The sequence below is a fragment of the Protopterus annectens genome, chromosome 11.part0 (assembly GCF_019279795.1).
Source record: "Protopterus annectens isolate FY-2018-M chromosome 11.part0, PAN1.0, whole genome shotgun sequence".
Lineage (NCBI taxonomy): Eukaryota > Metazoa > Chordata > Ceratodontiformes > Protopteridae > Protopterus > Protopterus annectens.
The window spans coordinates 1404774764-1404801936 of record NC_056745.1 but is presented as its reverse complement, the minus strand read 5'-3'; the positions used below and the strand labels follow the sequence as shown (position 1 = coordinate 1404801936).

General features: G+C 34.9%; 1 long non-coding RNA gene across 1 annotated transcript in view; it reads left to right on the top strand.

Annotated features, from left to right (window-relative positions):
- Nucleotides 1–587: 587 nt before the first annotated feature.
- LOC122815867 overlaps nt 588–27173 on the top strand; it is a 456647-nt gene continuing 430061 nt past the window's right edge. The window contains exon 1 of the long non-coding RNA XR_006367006.1: nt 588–790. This is a non-coding gene — a long non-coding RNA (uncharacterized LOC122815867). The remainder of the gene's footprint in view (nt 791–27173) is intronic.

Genomic DNA, 27173 nt, shown 5'->3' with positions numbered 1-27173 from the left:
AAATACTTAAGGTTAAGGGGCACTGAAGCAACGTCCTACTTAGTGGAAAATTTTTACCAGTAACCAGAAAAGAAAGACTTTGTATTAATATGTGCAATATGCAACACTGGTATATTTTTTTTTGTTTCCTTCTGACATAAAATGCAAAGGAATTTTAAGTAATAGTAGTACAGTTTTAATTTTAACATGATATCATAATCCAGTAATCTGTCAGGGAAACGAACATACACATACACACACACACACACACACACACACACACACACACACACACACACACACGCATGTTATACTAGACATTTTTATCTATGCACACTCTAACCCTAACCGGGAAAAGCCGAAAGACACAACAAGACCTCCCAACCGTTCCGAATTACTCGGTTTTTACTGAGTTTTGGGGTCCAAATGAAGGGGTGCCACGATTCCCGAGTGGCACCCCTTCATTTCTGATTTTTCTTTACATTTTTAAAATGTTCGCGCTGTCGGAGCTGACGTCATCATGTGCACAATGACGTCAGCTCCACCAGGCTACCAGCCAGTCGGAATTGAGCTCAAGGAGCTCACACCATCATTTCCGGCTGGCTGAAACGACGGGAATTCGAGCCGCGATTAATGGCGGCAGCCGGGCAGCAAGTCAGCAACACTAGGAGGAAAGCTGAGCAGTTCGCCTGAAACAGCTGGAATTATGGCGGCGGCCGGGCAGCAACACTAGGAGGAAGGATTAATTGAGCGAATGAACAGAAGAAGGGCTTGTAGTTTGTCCGTCAAGCCGAACAAACTACTCAGGCAGGTAAGGACAGAAGAGTGTGTGTGTGTGTGTGTGTGTGTGTGTGTGTGTGTGTGTGTGTGTGTGTGTGTGTGTGTGTGTAAAACTCCTCAGATGCGTAACCTTGGAGATAAAGAATAGGTTTTGTGTGTAGCACTGTTCAGAGGTTTTTTTGGTCCCAGAAAAACTTGCCAGAAGAATTGCAGGCAATGTGCTGTGTCTTGCCTCCACTGAGCCTTGTGGTATAAGGAGTTGTATCCTGTATGTAAACTTGGAAATTGAGAGCATGTGCAAAAAACTTGATAAATTATGATCCTACTTTTGAATTAAGGCTCATTTTCAAGCGGGATGAGGATGCTTCCCCCAGTCTCAGGAAATTCTTATTCATTCAGACATGTTTCACTCGCACCTACTTTCAGGCATGCACTCTGATTAAGTCCAGGTTTTCTACTTGTTAAAAAAAAAATTTGTATTCTTCTCTGGCTTCAATGGCTATTGAAGAGTGCTGAGATATTTTTACACCTCAGAACTGTTGAACGGCAGCTTTAATAAGTAGTTAAAATAACAGTATTTTTAGGTGTAAGTTGTACTTTATAGTGATGGAATGTTTCGTGCTTAAGTGCTGTTTTACTTTCAAGTTAAATTTAATTTTAATGTGGCGGCATTCCAACTTATGCCTTTATCCTTGACAGCTTTCATTTGTAAATCTTGTTTTGTTAATGTGCAATGCTGGATTTGGGGCACATCTTGGAAGTGATTGCAGATTGAAAAAAAATATGTAGAACTTACTGTCGTGGTGTTAAAGTCTGCGATAGCCTTTATCACATTGTAGTTGTGGTAGTGCTGCGATTGTAGTTTATGCCAAAATAGTAATACTATTAAAATCTCACCCAACAGAAAAACTAATTGTATAAAAATGTGGAAGTGCATTTGTAACACAGCACTTAATCATCTGCTGGTGCCATCTTTGTTTGAAATGTTGTGTCTCACTGTTCATATGGCCGTGCTGTGATTTATTTAGAATGATGCAGTTTCAGATCCTACCATGCTGCTATGCTACAAGATGTACTTGTTTGTGTTTTAATTGGTGGTGCACGTGGACTTCTAATTAAATGAAAAAACAGTTTAATAAGCTATATTGTGGAGATAAAGTTCTATTTACTCAAAGTCCCTGTGTGTGAAGTGGTGGACGTGTGGATAGGGCCATATGAGAAAGCCCTGGTTATACAGGGTGGATGTCTGTGATGATGTTGCCCCACTCCCAACACTATGATCACTGTTTGATATGCTGTGATTATATGTAAGCTTGGTGCAGTATTAGATCATCTGTGCATATTGCATCTTTGTGTGCCTAGGGTCTGGGTGGCCTATATTTACAGAAATGTTTGTAATAAGGACACATCACATATAGTTTGTGTTAATAGCAAGGGAATGCATTGCTATTTACAGAAATGTTTGTAATAAGGACACATTTACATATAGTTTGTGTTAATAGCAAGGGAATGCATTGCTGTTTACAGAAGTGTCTGTAATAAGGACACATTACATATAGTTTGTGTTAATAGCAAGGGGATGCGTTTATATCAACCCTTTGCACTAAATGAGCAGTCCACTTATTTGGTACCATGTAGTTCAGGGGATGGTGTCATAATAGCCAAAATGTTTTTGAGTTGTGATAAATGCCGACTTGAAATGTGATGAACTTCACCTCTTGAGTGAGTGAAGCTGAGTAACTGTGATACTTGTGCAACTTGTTAGTGACCTGTACAACTAATAGTTATAGTGTTCCAACTACACCTGAGCTAATGCACGCTTGGTTGACATGAGTGGCATTGATCATTCTGATATTTAGGTGGAAAGAACACTAAATTCCAGAACCCCCCCCCCATTCATTCTGTCCATGTGCCTTGTTTGGGCCTTCTACCAGCTGCACTTTTCAATATTTTGTTTAGAAAACCATATTGCACTAACTTTTTTTCAATCCAACCATGTTTCAGTTTTTGTACATGAGGACTATGTGACATTGTGCTACAGTATTTTCAATACTGAGTACTGATGCAGTGATTTTTAAAACTGTGTGCTAACTTTGTTTTCTGTTAAAATTCATTCTGTTAAGCCTGTTTTACTTTGCTTGCTTGCTGAAACCTGAAACACGGTAGTTTGGCAGTGATTCTGAAGCTAATGCTATGGGCAGTCAATTCGCTTAAACTGAAACAGGTCCGGTTGCATGCTGAGAATTGAAGGTATGTGTGAGTGAGAGAAAATGGCAGAGAGTCTCTACAGCTGTTTTACTTTGCCTGCAAATGCATTCTCTGTTCAGCTAATGGCAGTCCTTCTCTAAAGCTGAAATGGCAGTCAGTCTAATTTCATTGTGAGACAGTATTGCTTTGTTTAGCAGATATCTATTACTGTTTCTGCATTGTGCTATAAAATAAAAATATAAACTCCAAATAATCATTGTAGAAGCAAAGCAGTATGCACATTAGGGTTTATGGTAACTGGGGCGAAATAGCCTGGTAATGGGACTTTGGAATGGCTGCAGGGGGACTCTGGTGCCATATTTTGATTGTCTATTCTTCAGTTTGCATTTAAAAGCTGGTATCCCACAATTCCATCGGAGTGGGCGGGGATCTGTAATTATGTATGCAAATTTTATGCTAATCAGTGTACAGATTTGTACCTATTTTTCATGGGCCTTGTCCAGATTTTTGATGTTTCCAGGTTGAGAGGTATCAACAACACTCTAAATATTTAAAGAAATATTTTGTAATACAATGAAATGTATCTTATATATTTGAAAACAAGAAACTCTACTTCCTCTGACAATTGTCATGTCAGTGGTTCAACAAGTAAGACATTTTCCTTGAGAGTTCCATTCCCACACCAAATAGGTAGATTACTGACCCTACAGTTAAGTGTAAAACAGGTGTTCCACTCCTGTTTGTTGTTCTTCAAATGAAACATTAAACTAAGGTCCCAACTTCTCGAGTCAGTGCTCACTCCAGTGGATGTAAATTATCTTATCGCAACTACTGAAAACGTAGGGCATCCTTTATTAAACACATTCTTTACAATATGTATGTATATATATATTATTATTCTTTATTATTGTTTATTTACTTAACATGCACTGAATTTGGGTGCATCACATTAAAAGGAACATGTTTGCAGCTAACACATGGTACTGTGACAACAGTACCAGTTATGTCAAACAGCAAAACGTTTCATCATCAGGAACATTTGTGCATGGTTAGATTTAACCACACATATATATTTATATGTATAATTTTATAAATTTATAGTTTTTGAATAGTTGGCTATGGAACAGTTTTGGACTGTCCAGCCTATATTAGAGGTAGTATGGAGAAGCTATCATTTGTTATGGTTAGAATTCATGAATTTCTCAAAGGCTAGGGAAGTTGTTCATTCTTTTTAAATCAAGGATGGATGATTATGTCAACATCAGTATTTATTTATTTGTTTGTTCATGGGTCTGCCTTCCCTCGTGCTTGTTGCCACTTGCGATATATACACATATTTAGTATAGTATGCGATATATACATATTTAGTATAATAAGTTGTATTGAAAATAATTTTTTATATAGAAACGGGTTGTGTATATTCACACCATATTTATTCATAGTATTTTCATTTGACACGATTAATACAGTTTTTCTTTTATTACCATACAGTTTCCAACTGCATAGTCTGAACCTGTATAACATATAAAACATGTAAAACATGTAAAACATTTTAAAATAATAGATTATATATTATTTTATATATCATATTACATTCTTTATATACATTTCATATCACATATATACATCCTTTATGTATTTTAAAATATGTTAAAGTTGTTCAAAGATGTTTTAACAAATGCATGTAGCGATTTCTTTTGTGTGTTTTTTGCGTGCCATTTAGATGAGTATTCAACCGAGGATGCAATTGAGTTTGTTATAGAAATTTTAAAAGTGAACATTTTTTACAAGGAAGTTTTTTAAAAAAACACATTTAATTGGTAATGTATTAATCAATTTAGTAGTAACTATGGTAATTAATTGACATGAGGTCACAGAGATATAAAAAGTTGGTTTTTAAATAATTTGTTGTCTGATGAAGGTGGGGAGATTGCTCTCTACCGAAAGCGCTCATTTAATAAAAAACAATATATTCTTGTTACCGTTTCTGCAGAACTTGTGTTCCAGTGTATCAGCTTAACTCGTGTTTTGCCACCCTTTGTTTATATATATATATATATATATATATATATATATATATATATATATATATATCTATATATATATATATATATCAGTCCAGAGGCCAAACGGCGACAATGTCGAACCCGGCATTGTTAAAGTACAAATCTTGCCCCCATTTCGGCCCATGTTAAAGCCCGTTCTGATGTTTATGTCAAGTCGTATTCCGACAATGTTGGAATTCAACATTGTCGGTTTTGCAGAAGTGGGTCGATGATCCCATTATTCGATGGGGTCAGGTTCGACATTTTGATGGTATATATAATGGGTCTACTGCTTTTGGTCGAATTACATTTGGTTGAAAATGATTTCAGGCAGCCCACTTCACTGAAAGCTCATTTGATTGAAAGTTCATTTCGTCGAATTCCATTTGGTCAAAAATGGAATATAGCCCCTGCCCCACTGCAGTGCAACCATGGAGTGAGAATATAAAGTTGGGGGTGGGGGGCATAGCCCCCCACATTTTGCAACTAATTTTTACTGACATTATATATTTCAATGTATTTTTAATGGATACACAAGTATATAATTGTGAATACACTGCAATTATGTAGGGAGGCTATGCCCCCCACCCCCCTAACTTTATATTCTCACTCCAGGGTCACACTGCAGTGGGGCAGGGGCTATATTCTATTTTTGACCAAATGGAATTCGAGCAGCTGGGTTTTCAGTGAAATGCATTTTCGGTGAAGTGGGCTGCCGGAAATCACTTTCGACCAAATGTAATTCAACGAAAAGCAGAAGACCCATATATATCTATATATATATATATATATATATATATATATATATATATATATATATATATACACTATTTATAATTTTTTTAATTCTTTTATAATCATTTTCCATCATTCACATAATGTTATACATGTATTTCTTTTTCTTCATCTGCATTCATTTCTGTGACCCCCCCCACCCTTTTTCCCATAACCAAAATCTTATTTTCTTTAATATTTTTGCTAATTTCCATTTACTGTTACATTTTTAATTCATTCACTCTTTCATTCCATATTGTCCACATTGTGTAAAAGACCTTTTTGTCTATTTTGTTACAAATTTCCTATTTTACCTTTATAATATCCTTATTTTAACATATCCATATGTATATCCTCCATTTTCTTAATTCCTTCCACATACTTACCTTCACATAACTTTTTTTATATTTTCTTCATTCTTATGTTGTTGTGTCTTTTGGCTTTTCCCGGTTAGGGGTCGCCACAGCAGAACTCCGGTCCGCTAATGATTGGCAGTAGATTTTTACGTGCTGAGTTGCCAGCCCTCATGCACAACCTTCAACGAATGTATGCCCATTCACGCATGTCTCCAGACAGAAGATGCTCTAGCTGAGAATCGAATGGGACAACGTCTTACTGTCAGGCGACAACCCTACCACAGCACCACCACAGCAGTTATTTTTTCTTCATTCTTATACATTTAAAAAAAAAACAAAAAAAACATGTTCTGTTAAATGCATATTCTTTCTTCTAGTTTTTTATATGGTATATTTGCTTTCACTGCTAAGTTTTTCATTGATAATCTCCATAAGAAATCTTACATTCAATACATTTTTGCACCTGTCTATTCTCATTTTTATAGCTTATTTTCTTTTCTTCCTTCATCCTTTCCCCTGGATAAACACAGTAATACTTATTCCTTATAGTGAAATACCATGTTTTTCTACCATCTTCTACCTCCCTTATTGTTATTTTCCATAATATTATTTTATCTTAATACCATTCACAACCCCCTTTCCCTTTTATAATTGCTCATCATATATCATGCTTTTTTGTATTTTTCTTTCATTACTAAACTTATCAATAACCTATTTTCCTCTTTCATCTTTCATCCATCTTACCATTTATATAAATGTAATAATGCTGTGTATACCACCAGATTTATCAATCCCAACCCTCCTTCTTCTTCCTTAGCATATAATGATCCTCTTCTTAATGTTTAATATTGATCCCCACATAAAAGGTAAAAAAAAAAATTGTCATTATTTTTTTTTTTACATTTTGTAGATATCAGGAAAACGTTTACAAGATATGCAGTTTTTCTTAGTAATACTGAATTTATTAAATACTCTTTATTTTTATATGGCAACTTGCATGTTCTCTAAAATAAACCTGTTTCTTAATTTATCTATTATTTCTTCCCATTCTTGCAGATTCACTTCCTCATTTCAAAATGTCATGACCAATATTTTTATTTCCTTTTTATTAAACTAAATATTCCCTATTTTATATTTTATTCCTAAGCCTGTAGTCTTACCTCTATTTATACTCATGCTTATTGCTCTCAAACATTTATTAAGTTGTTCAATGTCTACTTCTATCCATTCTTTGTTCTAAGTCATTAAAACTGTATCAACCACATATGAGAACATAACTGGTACTCTAATACCCTATATGTTTCTATATTCTGCTACCTTTAATCATGTGTTCATTTTACTAACAACTGCATTCATGACTAGTGCAAATAAAATACTACTCACTGGACATCCTTGTCTTATACCACTTTTTATGTCTATTTCTGGAGCTAACCATCCATTCATAAACACTCTTACTTTATTTCTTTTCATATTCTGTAACAAATATCTTCAAAATCATATCATATATTTTATATTCTTTCAATATATATAATAAGATCTCATGTTGTATTTTGTCAAATGCTTTATTCAAATCCCCTGCTATGATTTTAATTTCCACTTTTTTATTTATTATATCATCTACAATTTATCTTACTATCATTAATAACTCTTGACTTAATTTTCCCTTTTTCTCAAATATTGTTTCTTCTAATATTTTATTTAATTTATTTTCCTATATTTTTCTATTATTTTCATAAAAATCTTATAACCAGTGTTATTAAGTCCTATTGATCTCCATTTTTTACTCTTTTTCCATATACATTTTATAACTCCATCACATATTTCTTCTTTCTAAAACCTTCCTGTAACTATTCAATTAACACTTCCACAAAATAGTTCTTCTGCCAGTCTAACATATATCTCTACATATATTTAATACCATCCATCCCTGTTACTGATTCAACATTTACCACTTTTAACTTTCTTCCATTGTTATTTATTTTTCCAAATCTTTCTTATCTTTTGTTTTCTTTTTACCTTATATTCTTTGAATGTTTTTTTCAATATAATCTTTAACTACATTCATTATTTCTTGCTTAGTCTTTACACTTTCTCCTTTCTCATTTCTTATTACCTTTCTTATTATTTCCTTTTCTTTTACTATGCTACTCAAATACAGAGCCACCTCTTCCTTTTTTCCCTAGTAAAAAATACCCTTTAAACAAAAGCTTTTTGACCTTCTCTTGATTCATCTCATATAATTCTTTATCTCTATCAAAAATATTTTCTTATTTCTTTCTAAATCTCTAAATACATGATTACTAACTTTTTATATTTTTCTTTACCTCTTTTCTCTTTAAACTTTGCCATTCCAGATAACATTTTTTGCATTTATCTTTTAAACTCATCCACCATATCTGTCCATTTCTTATAGAAGTCTCTCATACCTACATGATCTTTCCATAATTGTCTAATTACCTCTAGACCTTTATCTAATTCATTTTTTAATCTTTTAATACCATTTCCTATTTTCATATGTTTACTTCTTTCTTGAATCTCTATTCAGATTGCCAAATGATCCAAAAATTCTGCATATTTTATTATTTATTGTGTAATTTTCAATCTTTATTTAACAGTAAAGTCATTTTTCACTGTTCTTAAATTGCTTTTTTTATATCTAAACAGGAAATCCAGCAGACACCTCTTATGTACGGAACTCAAAAAATCTATAGCAACATGCGTTGTTTATACCACTTAACATAATCTTCATTGTATGAATGAGACTATGACATGACACCAATGACACTACCAACAATCAAAAGTCAGTATTTAAATAGGTAGTGGGAGATTGCTATTGTAACTCTGATGAAGTCTTGGATAATGTGGAATGAAAGCACTTAGTTTTGTTTTAAATTGGTAGAATAAAGTCTGATTTTTTTATTGCTGGTGATGCCATTGGTGTCATTTCATAGTCTCTGACATACATTGAAGATTCTGTTTGGTGCTGTTAGCAATGCATCTTGCTACAGATTTTTGAGTTTCATATAAGAGTTGCCCACTAGACTTCCTGTTTGATTATTAGCTTCTGCCATAGTGTGTGCTTCTTTTCTATGTCCACTGTTTGTCATCCCAAATATATAAATTTCCACTTTCTATCATTAAATATTATTTTAACATCACCACCTACTTTCTTCTGTTTCTTAAATCACAATTAAAATCACCAACTAATAAGAGATCAGTATTGACACTTGCATAATTTAGCATCTTTTTAAACATATCCTCTCTTTCTTTTTTGTTAAATATGCATATACTGCTGCGATTCTATAAACCTGGCCCTTCATCTCACATCTACAGTCATTACCCTACCCATAATTAACAATGTGAAATTCAAAATTTCTATTTTTTAATATTTGTATACCTGAACATGATACGTTTCCCATATTCCAAGCAATCTCTCCTTCCCATAATTTTGCTATTTGTACATACTCTTTTTCTGTTAATGTTCTTGTATCTTTCTAATACAATCAAATACTTATTGAGTGCTGCTCTCCATTATAATACTCTATTCTTCTTTTAACATTCTTTATACTGTTCACATTTATTGCTAGAATCCTCAATTCTTCATTTATTAAATTTTCCTTACATTAGTATTTATTCTCTCCTTTTTGTCATTTCCCTTTTTATTTTCTTTCATACCTAAAACTTTAAATTTTCTCGTCCTATATTTTACTCTTTTCCCAGTAGAGGTTTTTCTTCCCTTCACCATTCTCCAATTCATCTCCTCTTCCTCACATATTTATGACATTCTTTCATTCTCTTTTTTCTTATACTGTTTCTCCTTTCTTCTTGATCTTTTTTTTTCAGTTTCTTGCTCTTGTTCTATCTCTTGGTCAATAGCTTGTTCTTGGATAACCACCTCCTTATGCTCTTCTATATCTTCCTTACAATCCATCCACAAATAACTTGTTTTTTTCACATTCAAAACATTTCAATTCATCTTTTTTTCCATCATGACATATTTTGCCATAATATAACATTTCCTTTTATTGCAGTTACTAACTAAATGAACTAAATGATCACTTTTTCCAAAAAAAATATTTTTTTGTTCTTGCCCCCAATATCTCACTGTCCCTTTGTTACCATCTAGATTTATCATACTTGGAATGTGCACTATATTATCATTTTCCATTTTGAATACAACAATGCATTCCCAACTCCTAGTCCATAAACCTCTGTTATCATATATTTTAGTAATGTCTCTCACTTCTTTACTTACAGTCTTTAAATAGTCTTTTTCAACTTCTGTTCAAAATTGAATATATATTTCATTTCTTCTGTCTCTGTTGAATGCTTGAAAAACATACATTCCATGGGTTACAGTTTTTCTTTAACTTGTATCGCCTTAAAAACTTCTCCATATATTGTCTCAATTCAAATATAATGTCAGAAAAAGCATATTTATTAATATGAATAAATGCTCTTACCTCTTGTGGTGAAGTATTCAGTGGTGCTATTATATTGACCCATATATCATACCTGTCCAATTCTTTTTGTTCTTTACAGCTTACTCTTACTAAATGCTTTTTTTATTGTCATGTCCTCCTCTCTCTTTTCTCCCTCTTTCACTGTACTCACATATGACTTCTTCTTCTCCTGTCCAATTTCCTTCACTTCCTCCTGAATTCTATCCATTATGTCTGCCCACAAAAATGTATTTTCACTCACTGGTTCACTTTGATTCGATAAGTCCTGCAATAAAACACCCCACAACCTTCCCAATTGAATGGTTGTTATAATACATATTTTCTGGCCATCAGTTTCATCCTTGAATAATCATTGCTGAGAGATAATTTTTGAATCCTGTGAAGGTTTGACCACCTTTACATTTTCACAAACATACACTGTCCACCTCCCATAGACTCTGGGCTACTTATAGCTTCTTCATTTCAGGGCTTGGCTGCCCTCTCACCAAACAACTCCGGTTGCTTCTGCTCATCTGCTACCTCCTCATTACTCAACTGCTTAACAGGATACAACTCCACTGCAATGTTTATGTCCTCCATGATTCTTCCTGCTTCTTTGAGTCACCACTGTACCCAGAATGGAAGTAGGAAGTGTAGTAACAAAATGTGTTTGTCACTCAAAAAGAATGGGGGATGTTCCCTGATGCCCTGGCCAAATGTCCCCTGTAGAATAAATACCACCACAGGTCTTCCCTAAAAAGGGGTCACTAATCTAGTGTAAATAACCAGGTCAACAAAGGATAAATAAATGAATGAAAACAAACTATAAAGCCAGAAGTATAGTAGTGAAAATATTAACATCCCATATTATTAAGATCCAGTCAGTTGCCTGTGTTTTAATGTTTATATAATTATAGTTCTTGCATAATTATCGTGCTTTTTAATTGAAGTACTTGTTTATATATTTTTTTCTTGTATAGTTCAGACTGATGTTCATAACATTTGAAATGCCAGTTTTCTATCTGTACAGTAACATTAAGAATATTTTCTGCTCTCAAAGAAGGACTGAAAAATCACAGAAACTCAAATGAATGCTGAGACCATAAAATGTTTAACAAAACAAAATAAGTTTAGTACTCTTGACAAAATATTACATATTGTTAATACTTGCTTCTTTCAGAGTTTATTTCAGTATTTATTGAACTAAGTTGTACTTTGCTCCTTGTATGAATATGTATATGTATATATATATATATATATATATATATATATATATATATATATATATATATATATATAGATATCTTAATAGTTGAATATACAGTATGTTGTTTGTCTTGTTCTTAATAGCTGTATGTATGTCATTTATGTAATTCATACTTGGAGAGTCACTGAAACTGGAGTCAAATTCCTTGTATGCATGCGTACTTGGCCAATAAATCTGATTCTGATTCTGATTCTGATATGGCCTGTAAAGATAGAAACGTGCTAAACTTGCATTATTCTATTAAGCATTTTTGTAGTTCTGTTATTTGTTTTGTGTGCTTTTCATTTTTATTTGGATTAGATTTAAACATACTCATTTGCCCAGTATTTGAAATCATTTGTCTTTTTTTTAAATAGCAGAAACTTTTTTAAATATATATATATAAATCTGTTGTCAACTACAGATAAATATAATTTACAAACTAAATACAGCATTTTTTGTCATTAACGAATCCAACAGTCCTCTCTTTAAATAGGTGTTGTCTTCCCCAAAACAAAAAGATAGTCAACAGAATATATATCAAACAGCAAAGACACACACACACACACACACACGCACGCACACGCACACACACGCATACACACATGCACACACACACACACACACACACACACACACACACACACACACACACACACACACACACACACACACACATATGTAACCTGAGATTCAGAAACATCCCCAGTGTGAGAATGGATTGCTTTCCACAGGTACTACTCACAGGGCAATGAGACTTAGATCTCATTATCAACTAACACCTAACCATTAACTAACCTAGAAAATTCTGGAACACCATCCCTTCCCTCCTTCACCCTGGGAGTAAAGACAACCCATCCCCAAACCCCATCTTCTCTGACCAAGAAGCAGCCTCTCCATTTAACTCCTTCTTTGTGGAATGTATAGCCAAACTTACTGCCAACTTCCCCAGCTCCCCCCAATATCTTCCTCCCTCCCCATACCTTCCCCTCTGATCTCAAATCACATACCAAACACACCAAACCTCTCACGTGGAGCGATGCACGGCCAACCAAACTACGCAAATAACACAACGGCCAGCAAGTACTGTTCCAAAACCATTTTATTGACAAATGCACAAAGGATATATAAATATATCCTGCTCCAAACCGGTTTCGGTTCCCCTTCTTCAGTGGAGCTGAAAAATATGAAAAAATCACATACCCCTTCCTTCATCCTCAACCCTGTGCCCACACACATAATAAAAAAACTCCTCCTCCGACTGAAGATATGCTCCAACGCACCAGTTAATTTACCTGCATCCTTCCTCAAACTATCTGCCAACAGCGTAGCCTTCCCTATCTTCATCATAATAAATAGGTCCATCCAAGAATCTTATGTTCCCTCACTTTGGAGGCAAGCATTCATCATCCAACTCCATAAAGGTGGTAAAAACACTGACACCATTAATTTCCATCCTATTGCCATATTTGCCCCACTCTTAAAATCCTGGCAAAATGTATTCACTCACAACTGATGCCTTTTCTAACACAAAACAACCTCCTAACCCTCACACCACATGGATTCTGTCCTGGCCACAGTACTAACACTGCACTCCTCTCCTTCCTCAAGTCCATTAGCCATGCGTGTGACTCTGACAAAATTGTATCAACCCTGTTCCTAGACCTTTCCAAAGCATTTGATACTGTCTCCCACCCTATACTCCTATCACTCCACCCTCAATCTCTCCCCTTCCACCATAGCTTGGTTCACCAGCTACCTCTGCAAAAGACAACAAGCTGTTAAATGGAAACATTCCACCTCTTCCTTGCTATACATCCCGACTGGGGTACCCCACAGTTCTGTCATTGGCCCTTGACTTTTCAATATATTTATCAACAACTTTCACCACTCCATCTCCAATTCTACACTAATCCAGTATGCAGATGATTCAACAATCATCTGCTCAGCTGACACTCTTTCCAAATTCTGCAGATAACCCAGCCAGCTTTCTCAAGTACTGAAACCTGGATGCAAAACAACCACCTAGCCCTTAATGCCAATAAAACCAAATTAATGATTTCCCCCCCCATCTAAACACCCCCATTGATAAAAACTCCTTCAAGATCATAAGCCAGAATAACACCCCCACTGAAATTGTCCCTCATACCAAACTGCTCGGTGTCATTATTGATGAACATCTAAAATTCAATATCCACATCCAAACCAACATAAAAAAAACAGCAAAGATTAGGACTCTTATATAGGCATAACTGTTATCTCAACCCCTCCACCAGAAAGACCCTCGCCTCCACATACCTTCACACCTCCCTAATTTATGGCACTCCTCTGTTCTTGAATCTTCAGCTCGGCCTTCAAACTACAATAAAATTTGCAAATTTACCACCAACTCTAGGAACTCATCCCATCACTGCATCTCCCTCCACTCACCACAATAGCTCAAGCTTCCCAACTATCTGAACCTCCTTAAACTCACCACTGCCCATGAGCTCATATTTAACCCATCCTCCTGTCCCTCTCTCTCTCCACCTCCTTAACCCTCTATATTCCTAATCACTCACTTAGGTCAGAAAATCAGAACCTCCTTAAAATCTACAAACCTTTACGGCCACCTGGACACACTCTGCTATCCTGCTCCTTATCCACGAAAACAACCACTTGAGGAAATCAGGCTCTGCTCACGATACAACCAAAGTTTATTTAATCCACAAAAAATACGCTCTTAACGCAGTAAAAAACAAATACGTTTTCGATTCACTGTCTTCATCAGAAAGCACAAAATACACACAAAGAACATAAAGGTCCCTCCTTTTATACACCCTGTACATCATTAATCAATCGATAAATTACAAATTAGCAGCAGTTTAACCCCTTATAAACCTAAAGAGATGGGAAATAGGCATCCCTTAGTTGTTGTTTCGACATATAATACTTTACATACAAATATAATACATTTCAAAATATCTAAGATTTATATAAAATATCAATTAATGTAAATATCCATTTTATTATGCTTTTCTATAAACCATCTGTGCTTATATACTATTAAGTTGTTCAAGGATCTTAAAAGTAATACTGTAAACAGCGCCATCTGGTGTTAATAGAAGTTCAAAACATCTAAACCAAATTTTTGATAGTTTAAAACACATTTGAACATTAAAAATAGCAGACCTTAACATGAAAACCTAACTACATTTATAAAAAGTATTAATTAATAACCATAAAATATTTATACACATAAATATATGTATCATAAATATATATATATATATATATATATATATATATATATATATATATATATATATATATATATAAAATTTAAATATATATTTTAAAATATAAATATAAATATAAATATAAATATTATAAATTTCCATAAAAAATTGGTTGATAAAAATACATAGTAGGCTTTACTATAAAGTTATATAAATTAACTCATTGAAAATGCATGTAGGTAATATCAATTTGATAAAAGCATATAAAACAATCAATAGCCCTTCACATTATAATACATATAGTAATAAAAATAATAATAGTAGTGGGCCCTTTGTTTTTTGCAATTATATCCTTATAATTTGGCTGCTCTCATCTTCAGTACTGGTGCAATTGATATATGATCATTAAGGCCTGGGGCCTTACTGGCTTCAAGTATTAGTTGCCAGACCAACTCTCCCATAGACCTCCTCTAATATCCTTTTTAACCACATCCAGTATGAAGAAATTAAAGGTTGCTTCCAAACAATTCACCTTATGTCTATATAGGGCATTGTTCGCACAATTTGTTCTAATATCATAATAATGCTCGTATATTCTATTCTTAAGTTTCCTTTCCGATTTACCAACATAAAAGGATTCACATACTTTACACAAAGCAATATATACTATGCCATTCGTCTCACAATTGGCAAAACATTTGCTCTCAATTAGCATGTCCCTGCTACTTATATAAATTGTATTTTTAGTTAGAATATGTATACATTGTGGACATCTGCCACATTTAAAAGTGCCTACTTTCCTGTTGTTATCTTTTTGTATATAATTTTTGGTCTCAAAAAATGCTTTCAAACATCTCCCTTTCCTACATGTGCATTTTAATGGTTGCTTAAACAGGCTTGTCAAATCTGATATATCGCCAAATCTAGCCCATTCATCTTCCAAAATTTTTCTAATTTTTACAGCTTGGACACTGTAATCAATTACCAAATTACCTTCCATCTCATTCTTTTTTTGAACAGATTTTACTTCATAGCCACTGCCTAGACCAAGGATAGGTTTGAATTTATGCGCCCTACCACCCTTAACTTCTGCTTGAATTTTGTTAATTAACTCAATGGGGTAATTTCTTTCCAAAAACATTCTATGTAACAATAAACATTCAACCTCAAAATCTTGGTCTCTTGATATCATTCGACTAGCTCTTACTAGCTGCCCCTTAATAACACCCTTTTTCTGATGGTATGGGTGGGCGCTTTTATATGACAAATATGAATTTGAAAAGGTTTCTTTCCTATGTACTTTCGAAAAGAAGCCTATATCATCTTTCCCAATATATAAGTCCAAATATTTGAGGGCCACTTTATCCATTTGGAAAGTAAATTTCAAAAAATCCGTAAACTGGGAGATATAAGAGAAAAAGGCTCTAAAATCATCCTCAGATCCAGTCCATAAAAAACACATATAGTCTAGAAAGCGTTTATATAATTTCCAACAGTGTCTATAGGGTGAATTAATAATAAAGTTTTCTTCCCATGCAGACAAAATTATATTAGTATAAGTTGGAGCACATCTAGCGCCCATTGCTATTCCTTGAATCTGTTTAAAGAATTCGCCTTCATAAAAAATAAAATTATTGGTAAGTACAATATCCATTAAAGTAAGAATGAGATAAAACTCATTGTGATTAAACTTTCCATAGTTGACAAGGGCTTCCTCAAACCACTTCATACCCTCTTCATGAGGGATGGACGAAAATAAATCTATAACATCAATGGTTATGAAAATTGTATCTTTATCAAACAGCTCCGGGGTAAGGTTAACCAGCAATGGCCATGAGTCTTTAACAATGCCATTTCCTGATATTGAGAAATCTTTAAATTTCATATCCAACCATTTAGCAATAGGGGCTGTTATTGAATAACCAGAAGCTACAATTGGTCTCATAGGTGGGTTAGTAGCACACTTATGCACTTTTGGTACACCAAAAATTATCGGTGTCAAAGGTTTTTCCACTTCTAAGTATTTGTGCAACTTCCTGTCAATAGAACCTTCAATTAGTAAATCATATAGAACCATATTAACCTTCCTATTACCTATGTTAACCTCATTCAAAGATGCCCTTACGTATTTTGTTTCATCATTCAATAATTCCATCATTTTGGCTTCATATATGACTTGGTCCATAATGACAGTCCCTCCACCTTTGTCGGGTTTACATACTCTAATGTTTGGGTCATTACTTAACCTATTAAGCAGCATATTTTCTTACTTTGTTAAATTGAAGCCAATTTTATCTTTGGACAGTTCATCCCTAATTTTCCTTTCCATCATTAACTCAAAGTTTTTTAGCTGGGGGTGGAGGGGGGGATTGAATGTACTTTTTATTCTAAGATCACAATTTCTTTTGACATCTTCATGGCCATGAAATATAATTTCTAGGTTTTTCTTCCTCAAAAATAACTTTAAATCTATCAAAATTTTAGTGACATCAGCTTTCCTATTCGGGACAAATTTAAAGCCCTTAGAAAACAAGGAAAAACATGTTTCATTTATGTCAAAATTGCTATAATTGAAGATATTGTAACCATTATAATTCCAAACACACCCATCCACCCTGATGGGTGTGGAATGTCTGTTGATTTCTACTAAATCCTGGTTACTAACTACCAGGCTTTCTGCCCTTTGTTGTAACTGTAGTTCCAATTGTAATTCTGATGGGCCATTGACGTTCCCCGTCCACGTTCCCCCCCCCCCCCCATTTTGATAGTTTTTTTGAAAATTGTTATTCTGCTGGTAATTTCTGATCCTTTCAGATCTCCTAAGCTCGGGAAATTCAGAATAATTATCCATATTAATAAAGACATCATTTTCATCTACAGATACACATATATTCTCTACTTTATCCTTCCAACCATTATCATGTTCAGGGAAATTCCGAGATTTAAATGGTCTGGGTTTCGGATAACTAACATTATCCCTATACTCCTGAATATCCCTATCTAGTTTCTTACACTTCCTCTCATAAACATTCTTAATGCTATTTTCTATCCTTTGCAACATTTCAAAGTACTTTTTTTGACTATCCTCCACTGAAAACAATAGGTCATTTGTTATTTTTACATTTAATTCATAAATTTTAGCTTCCAATACAATCATTTCCCTTTCATTTTCTTTTATCAAAGCTTTTAAAATGTTTAAGCCACATGTATTAAAAATATTTAGCAATTCCTTATGCAATTCACTCCCTTCCTTAACTTTATTTGGATATTTAAAAACTCTTAGTCCCTTAGGCACTATATCTAACCTAATGCATTCCTTTAAATACAAATTTTCTAATTCCATATTTTTAAATCTAAATAACATATCATTTAATAAGCTAACATTGGTATCATACGTAAAATTGTTGTTGCTTCCACTCACCAGATGCGCTTTTTTGTCCTTGAAACAAAATGTCATCTGTAAAACATCCTTAAAGTCTTTTCGATGCCTCAGTGTTTTATTTTTAGAGTTCACAGAGGTTGCATTAACATCTCGTCTGCTGCTCGCTTCCTCTTTATCACCAACTCGAATTTCGTTACAGTTAGTAGCTCTAGCCAGTCTTCTCAAGTTCCCTTCACCATAGTGCGTCGAAGCTGGTAAAACCTCCGCATCCTTGTTTGTACCACTAAGCACTACAATGTCATTTTCGATAGGCTGAGACGCTTTCCCATCCTTTGCTCTTCCATTCAAGCTGGTACCAACTAGAACGCCATAATTCTTACACTTCAGCATTTCCTGATTACATGGCAGTTCTGCCTGTGACGACACTGATGGGTGGTACCTTTGAGAGAGTAGCTCGATGAGCTGTGTCAATTGGACAGAAATCCTATCCATCCTATCTTCTTTAGATTCACTTCCTGCTGTGGATTTGGTATCTGGCACGCCCTCCTCCAATTCCATAATAGAAACTAAAACCAAGAAACTGGAACACAAGTGTAAAAAATGAACTATCCACGAAAACAACCACTTGAGGAAATCAGGCTCTGCTCACGATACAACCAAAGTTTATTTAATCCACAAAAAATATGCTCTTAACGCAGTAAAAACCAAATGCGTTTTCGATTCACTGTCTTCATCAGAAAGCACAAAATACACGCTCCTTAGCTAAACTATGGAACTCTCTTCTTCCCTCCCTTGGAAATACCCATAACCACTCTAACTTTAAATCCTTCATTCCTACCTATCTTCAAAGTGGGACTGCACTTGCTCCTTCCCCACATAGGACCCTCCTATACCAAAACCCACCTTCTAACTCTGTGCATCATCTCTACATTAGATCATCTGCCATCCTAGTCCTCCTTAACCTCCATATTTTGTTTATTTCCAACAATTTGTTGTCCTCAATTGTAATTCAGTGTTAATGACCCTTAGACTGTTCTGTTGCTAGATTTTTACTATTATTATTATGGAAAGTAAAATTTCAATTGCAATTCACTGTTAATGACTCTTAGACTGTACAGTTGCTAGATTTTATTATTATTGTAGAATGTAGAAAGGTTTTACTGTGGAATGCTATATAAAGCTGTATGACTTCTTTGCTTTGTATGCGTATATGCTAATATGTTTGTCATTGTTACTGGAGCTTTTCTCCCTGGGTCTCCACTGAAAATAGGCTCTTCTTAGGCCCAGTTGGACTTCCCCGGTCATCAAACTGAAATAAATAAATAAACACAGGTAATTACTGAGGTAGAATTCACAGTCTGAGCTTCAAATTTTCATAGTGGTGATCTGCGAACAGTGGCACTGTGTAGATATGCAAATCCCAAACTGTGAGCATGTATATCAAAATGCAAAGGAATTTGTATAAACATGTCCCCTATCACAAAAGCATAACATGCTTAATGCATAAGTGATAGGGGACAGCTGCTACTCTGTTAAGGAGCTTTTCATGTAAGTGTATGAGTTTGATTTATAGACATGAATTTATAATGTATTTATTTGCATAAAAAGTGTATAAATAGCACTGGACTTAGGCCAACAAGCATCAGTTTTCAGGGATAATGCAAAGTTGGGAGGGGAGATTAGTTGGTGCTTCTGCATACCTGGACATTTTACTGAAGGGGTGCTTGGGTGAATGTTTCATTTTAGTGCTTGTGCATACTTGGATATATTACTGAAGGGGTCGCTTCAGTGAATGTTTCATTCGGGTGCTTGTGTATACTAGGAAATGTTACTGGGGAAATCATTTTTGTGACAGGGAAGTGCTTGTGCATACATAGTCAGACTGCTGAAGTGATTTCTAGGCAAAATAATGTATTGGGTCATTTTAAAGCTTGTGCATACTTAACACAAACTAATGAAGGGGTTGCTGTTGGGAATAATTCATTTGTGTGTCAGGCAGGTGCTTGCGGATACTTAGACAAACAAGTTCACAGATTGCAACTCCAATATCAAAGGTAACAATGAACGTATGTACCTAAGGAATGTTGGACTATGAATTGTAAGAATCACCTCATTAGCATGCTGCACTTTAAAGCAGTTCTCATTTGCATCTTATTATTTTCAAGGCCTTTTGCATTAGCATACATGGCCTCTATGAATTTTGCCTTTGCTATGACCATAATAAAACAGTAGCAATGAGAGCGGTAGAAGCCTAGCAGATTTGCGTTTAAAGAAAGGGTTAGCAAAAAGGTGGGGAAACAGTATTCTATCTGCATGATGACATTTTTGACAATAAAAAAAGGCATGAGGCATCAACAATCTTGTTTTCTAAAATAATTTTCAATTTTGGTTGTTTTATTTATGATGACATTGACAAGAGTTTGGAAATGAGGATAATAGGTCAGACCCTATGGAATGGTGACAAAATATGAAATGGCTTCCTTATATGTGATCAAGGACTGGTTGGTGAAGTTCTAACTGCCTGAACCCATCCTGTCAAAGTTAGGTTTTATCACAGGTCAAAGGTTTCATACTCGGCCAGAGCAGGATTACTGCTAGTGAGAGACTACTGTGTACTTAAATGGAAAGTTCTTCCTTTCCCCTATTGGTGTGTCACTGTGGGGTCAATATGGAGCTAATATGGGCTGTTGGGATGGAAGACAGAGGTACTGTCTCGTCTAACTCTCAACTGTTACCTTTTGACTTACACAGAATCCCTGTCTGCAAACTGCTCCAACAATCTTCCCTTTAATAATGCCTCCTTTCTCTCCTGCCCCTTCCTAATTATCCTTCTCACTCTCAGTAATATCGCCCACCATATCCCTTCTTCTCTTTACACACTAAGTATCTTATTCTGCTTTGTAACTATTGTTTCTCCGTTCTCCTGAAAACAATCGTTGTGCTAAGTCTTTAATTCTGTCATGTTGTATTGTATTGTATTTTTCTGTATTGTCAATATTTTTCTTTTTATTGTTAGAATGTGTAACACTGATGAGTTTTCCTTCCCGGGCATCTAATGAAAAGGGGTCTTGAATGGCCCAGTCAGACCATTCTCAAATTAAACACAAATAAATAAATGAATAATATAGATGGATAGATAGAAAAAATATAAATATTATTGGATATATAATATAATATATATATATATATATATATATATATATATATATATATATAAATATATACATATATATATATATATATATATATATATATGTGTGTGTGTGTGTGTGTGTGTGTGTAGTTAAAGATATAGATTAAATATATAAATAGGTAGGTAGACTGATGTAAGTTTGAAGCAGTGGCACGGGGGTCTGCCTCACATGCTGTGGGGGCTTGCATTACTGCAAAAAAAAAAATTATAATTCTGAGGATGGGTCATCATGGTAGTGGTTGTGACTGAGAAATACTTTTATGAGCAGTTGTACATCAATTGTTCACAGGAAAGAGTCTGGAAAGCACACAGCCATCAAGATGGTGATGTAGTGCTTTGGGAAACCCTCGTCTGCACGAGATGCTGAATAACATTGGTTTGGGTTTGGAAGACTTTATGGTAACTAACTTATTTGTAAACAAGCTGATAGGTTGGTTAAACCTTTCTGCACAAAGGTTTGAACAATTTTAACATTTCAGGTGCTACTGATGACTATGGATTCATCACCCTGAAGGGATAGTATTTAGTTTATTTATTAAGAAGCAGAAAGGGAGTGGAGTAAGAACAGAACTCCAGGAATGCCATCAGTAGTACTTGATTTTATACTGTGTTTTTTAGAATGAGAATGTATGGTTAAACAGTACAGCTACTTGCAACATAGCTAGTAATCTGTAGATGAATGTATCTGATTTATGTGCCTGTATTAGATACGTCATGCTACTGGATTCCTAACTTTAGATTGAAGTATGAAACTTCAATCAGTTTTTGGCTGTACAGAGCATGGCAGATGTCCACATCGGCAATCCTCCAAAAGTTAGGGAGCCTGTTCTATGTATAGCTTTACACAAGACTAATAAAATGAATAAATAATATTATACTATCTTAAATACGGTGTAATTTTTGGATATGTGATGGATAAGGCTGAATAAGGCTTATGTTTCATTATTAGATGTTTTATCATGCACAATGGTATTGAAAGTATCTGTTATCCTAATAATACAAATAACATTCATCCTGTGAGATTTATCACATTCTACCCGTCACCTTTCCATGTTTTCTTGAAAGTCAGTAAACACCTCAGCACCTGCTTTAGCTAAACAGTGTAACTGCAGTATTAGATAAATAGCACATTATATGCTTAGTTTCAGTTAGTGTTTTGTCAGGAACAAGTAAGTTAAATGGTTTTCAAGAGCTTTTTCACATATTAAGAAGGTATATCCAAATAGGTTTATAGATTTTGCTTCTGTATTTTAATTCGAAATACTGCTTTTATGCAAAAAGAATTATAAACAAAGGGATTGTTTCTAGATCTACAGATGTAGTCCACTTTTACTCAGACCTCATTAGTCCAGTCATTGAATATATACTGCCTCCTTTGGTATGTATCTATTCAGAAACATGCAGCAAGTGGAATACCCACAGAGATACCTTACTAAAAGGTTATAAGACCTAAAGAACATGTCATACATGGACCGACTCCACGTCCTGTCACTATACTCAGTATCCTACAGACTGCTAAGAGGTGACCTGCGTCTGGCATACAAGGCATCCTCTGGCCCAATACTGATGGATTTACTGTACATCAGCAAGTCAAATGGCATCAGAAATACTCAGTCTAGGGATCTAGACCTCTTCTGAAGCATCAGCATCTAGCAGCGGATACTTCTGCTCTGGAACAGACTCCATCTACATAAAACAAAGTTCATCTCTGTCCATATTCAAGTAAAACTTGAATCTATAGATGGGGAAACAAAATTTAACACAGGACTGCCCTCTTTACTACTAATGGACAGAAGCAACTCCTAAATGCTTTATCCAATGCATGAGTCCCCTCAAATTATCTGTTCTCATTAGGGGTAATATATAATTATTGGCCATGGGATAGGTAAGGCCAGTCTCTAATCAAATGGTTAATTAAAGCACAAAAAAGGGAAATTTGATAGGCTTAAAATGGCCCACAATGGTAGCTAGCTAGTACTTACATATGACCCTGTGAACCTATAATAATATATCTGCTCATTAGGCATTAATTGATTCTTTCCTGCTCATTGTCACAATTTATCAGTACTAATGAAGTATGCCTTGTTATTTGTGTAGCAGTGTCTTATTTTCTTCTAATGAATAGTTACATTTTTATTCTATATGCACAGATATCTCTGCATCTTTCTGTTTATTTTTTATGTATTGTGTGTGCCTCTTCTGCACCATAACTCAGTACATTCATGATAGCTTTGGTCATTTCTATTTTAGTTTTTGCTAACTTGTGCATGTTTTTCTGCACATTGGTTTAACAGATCCTTACATTTCCACCAGATATTGGTTCCTTTTCAGTACTGACTCTTTCTAGCCATAAGGAACTGTGTCACTGCCCAAGTTAAAGGTGAAGGGAGGCTTCTTACTCTAAAAAAGCCATATTTCAGCAGTTCTCTTTCATTTTTAGGTACATTAAAAATTTGGAACGAAAACACTGAAGCTTGTTTCACTCAACACAATACAACAATGCCAAGCTGGTAACATGGTCCACTAAAATTGTTTGCCATATTTTGTATACTGTTTTTCCCCTGGAAAAAATGCTATAGTAAACAATGAGAAGGGTTTTATCTACCTACATGGAGACTGAAAAGGTTTCTTTTCCCACAGAATATTTTTAATTGCGTTTTGTTTTTCAATCAACAATGTTATTCATTGGGTTTCGACATCTTCTGATTAGTAAACATGATATGCTGAAATATGTGTCGCTTATCTGTCAATAAAACTTAAAATAAAATAGGCATCTTAGTTATTCAATTTTAAACTGCCTCTAAGAATACATGTATTGCATAATGAATGGTTTAATGGTTAATATTTCTGTCTCTTAAGCAACTGCACAGTTAGTGGATTGGTTTGGTTTGTTGCTCGCTTTTGCATATACGTGGGATCAATACCTCTCAACTGTCCAGATTTTTGCCTCATATTTTTGGACTGCTTCTCATAAAATTTGTGGTTTTCTGGAAAATCACTGAGGATTGAAGTCTTTAAAAAATGACAGACATTTGCATTTCAGACTTCATATCCTTCAGAAAATGCATGCCAACACAAAACCTATTATTCCAGCAACTTTATAAGTTTATAATAGTAATAATTAAAATCTGTCCCTATTTCTGGGTCTTTGTCCCACATAATTTTAGATTTCATCCAGATTTTTTGCATTAGCATAATGAGAGGTATGCTTGGGATAGAATTTGCATGCTGTCTTCATATCTACATAGGTTTGCATAGCCTCCTCAGACATGAAAACATACTGGTTCAACCAGCACATGGCACATGCAGACATTCTCATACAGACACACAGACACACACACACACACACACACACTCAGATAGACAGAGGCCCATAGGTAGTTAATAGGCATGCAGTCCAGGAGACCATTGAGGAGACTAGCTCAGCTACCCAAAAGCAGTGCCAATTAAGTGACTTTTCCATGGTCGCACAGTAGGCAAATGAAGGTTGAGGGTATCAAACCTTGTTCCCAAGGAAGCAACGCATTAATTTAATAGCTCAGTCTTAATCCTCTGAGCTGATTGACAAACTCAAAAAATTATGTGATAGACAGGCAGGAAGGCAGGCAGGAAGGCAGGCAGGCAGACGCACACACACACACACACACACACACACACACACACACACACACACACACACACACACACACACACACACACACACACACACACTTACACACATCACCATGACATTGTTCTTACCGTTGCCTGTGTCACTGCTAAAAAAGATCTCTGATGGACCATTTCACTTACACTTAAACAGCCATTAAGAATGAACAGCAGAAACGCATTCATTCTTTTAATAAAAGAAAATGTTATTTTTACGACCTTGACTTGAACAAAGGCAGGAAGTGCATTTTTGAATACAGGTTTGCTGGCCCTTTAACCACTAGGTAGCATTGTCAATGAACACAAGACTTTTTGAGTACTTGCCCAGTCAGTTTTCAGAAATATATATATAAATATATAAATATATATATATATATATATATATATATATATATATATATATATATATAAATATATATACCTACATTTTAATCTTAACATCTTTATAGACACATTCAGCTTTGTACTATCATATACAAAATGTACTTTTCAAACAATATTTTGACTTCTTGTTCCAATGTTGCTTTTTCAATAGATCAGAAATGTATGGTACAATTATTTTCTTTCTCTTTCCACTGCATTTTGGGCCGGAATGTGACTGAAAAGGGCCACAGTGCCAGTCCACCTGTCTCATCCATAAATTAATAAACAAACAAATACATAAACCTTGTCATCACAATGAACAAAACATGCTGGCGAGATAGGTTCCTGACCCAGATACTCCCCATACATGGCAAGCAGAGTGCCTCCTTGGACCTCTTCAAAAGGAACCTTGACGATTGGATGGGAGATAGGAAATTCACCCAGGGATCACGTCAGTCACCCTGCTAGACAGAGGTCCAAGGAAGTATATATTGTGGGAAGAAATAGCCAGGGAATTGTTATGGCTTGGCTTGTATAGGCCCTAGGGCCAATAGCCTAGTACCAACCTAATAACCCATGAACCTATAAATATCTTGTTAAAATGCAATAATACATGTGAAAAATCTTTTTATAAAAAGTACTCCTCAAAAAAATAGGCACGTTATATAGATTTTGGAAAGTGGCAACAATTTAGCTGTAAATTTGACTACAAAAATATTTCCTCTGCTCTACTGGAGCTTGAAAATCAACATTAACAGCTTCTTGTATTTGCTATATTAGCCATCTTCCTGATGTTTTGTACAACAACCTGTTTCAACTATAATATTAATGAATGTTGCTTAGATAGCAATATCTGTGACTTTATGGTGGAATACCATTTGTTGTTTCAATATTTTTATAAATGTTTCATCTGCAGTTTGTCAGTGTCTGGCAGTAAGCTCTAATCTTAAGATTTTAAAGAAGCATTTTCATTCATAATTTTCAAAAATAAATATCACAGTGTCACTTTTAAGATGTGTGCTTCACCCCAGTTTGTTCTTCCTTGCATCAACCATAAGCTATTTTCCAGAGGCTAGAGTTGTTTGACACATTTCTACATCTGATTTTCTTCATCTCAGCAAGACTCCTGGCCTTTCCCATTTCTATACTGCCTGTGTATTGTGTGACAGTGATTTAAGCAGGTCGGTGGATTCAACAAGTTTACATCAAAGCATTCGGCTCAGCATGCAAAAATGAGCTGCAGAGAACACTGTCTTCCCTTGTCATTTTACAGCTGTCCATGAGGCTCATCTGAGATGGTGAATGTTTGCAGCGCTCACTTGTTTTACTGCACCAGGGGATCTGCCTTCAAACTGTATGGTCATATGAAGTTCTGCTTCTACCCACTGCCTACTGCTCTCTGGAAATTCCTCAGAGCATGTGAAGCGGCTTCATCAACAGTGTTTTATCCAGCTTCCAACTGTCAGCTCTGCGTATCATTAAGCCAAGCTCAATTCTTCTACTAGCGTTTGCTAATGACTGCACTGCTTCAGCTACTTC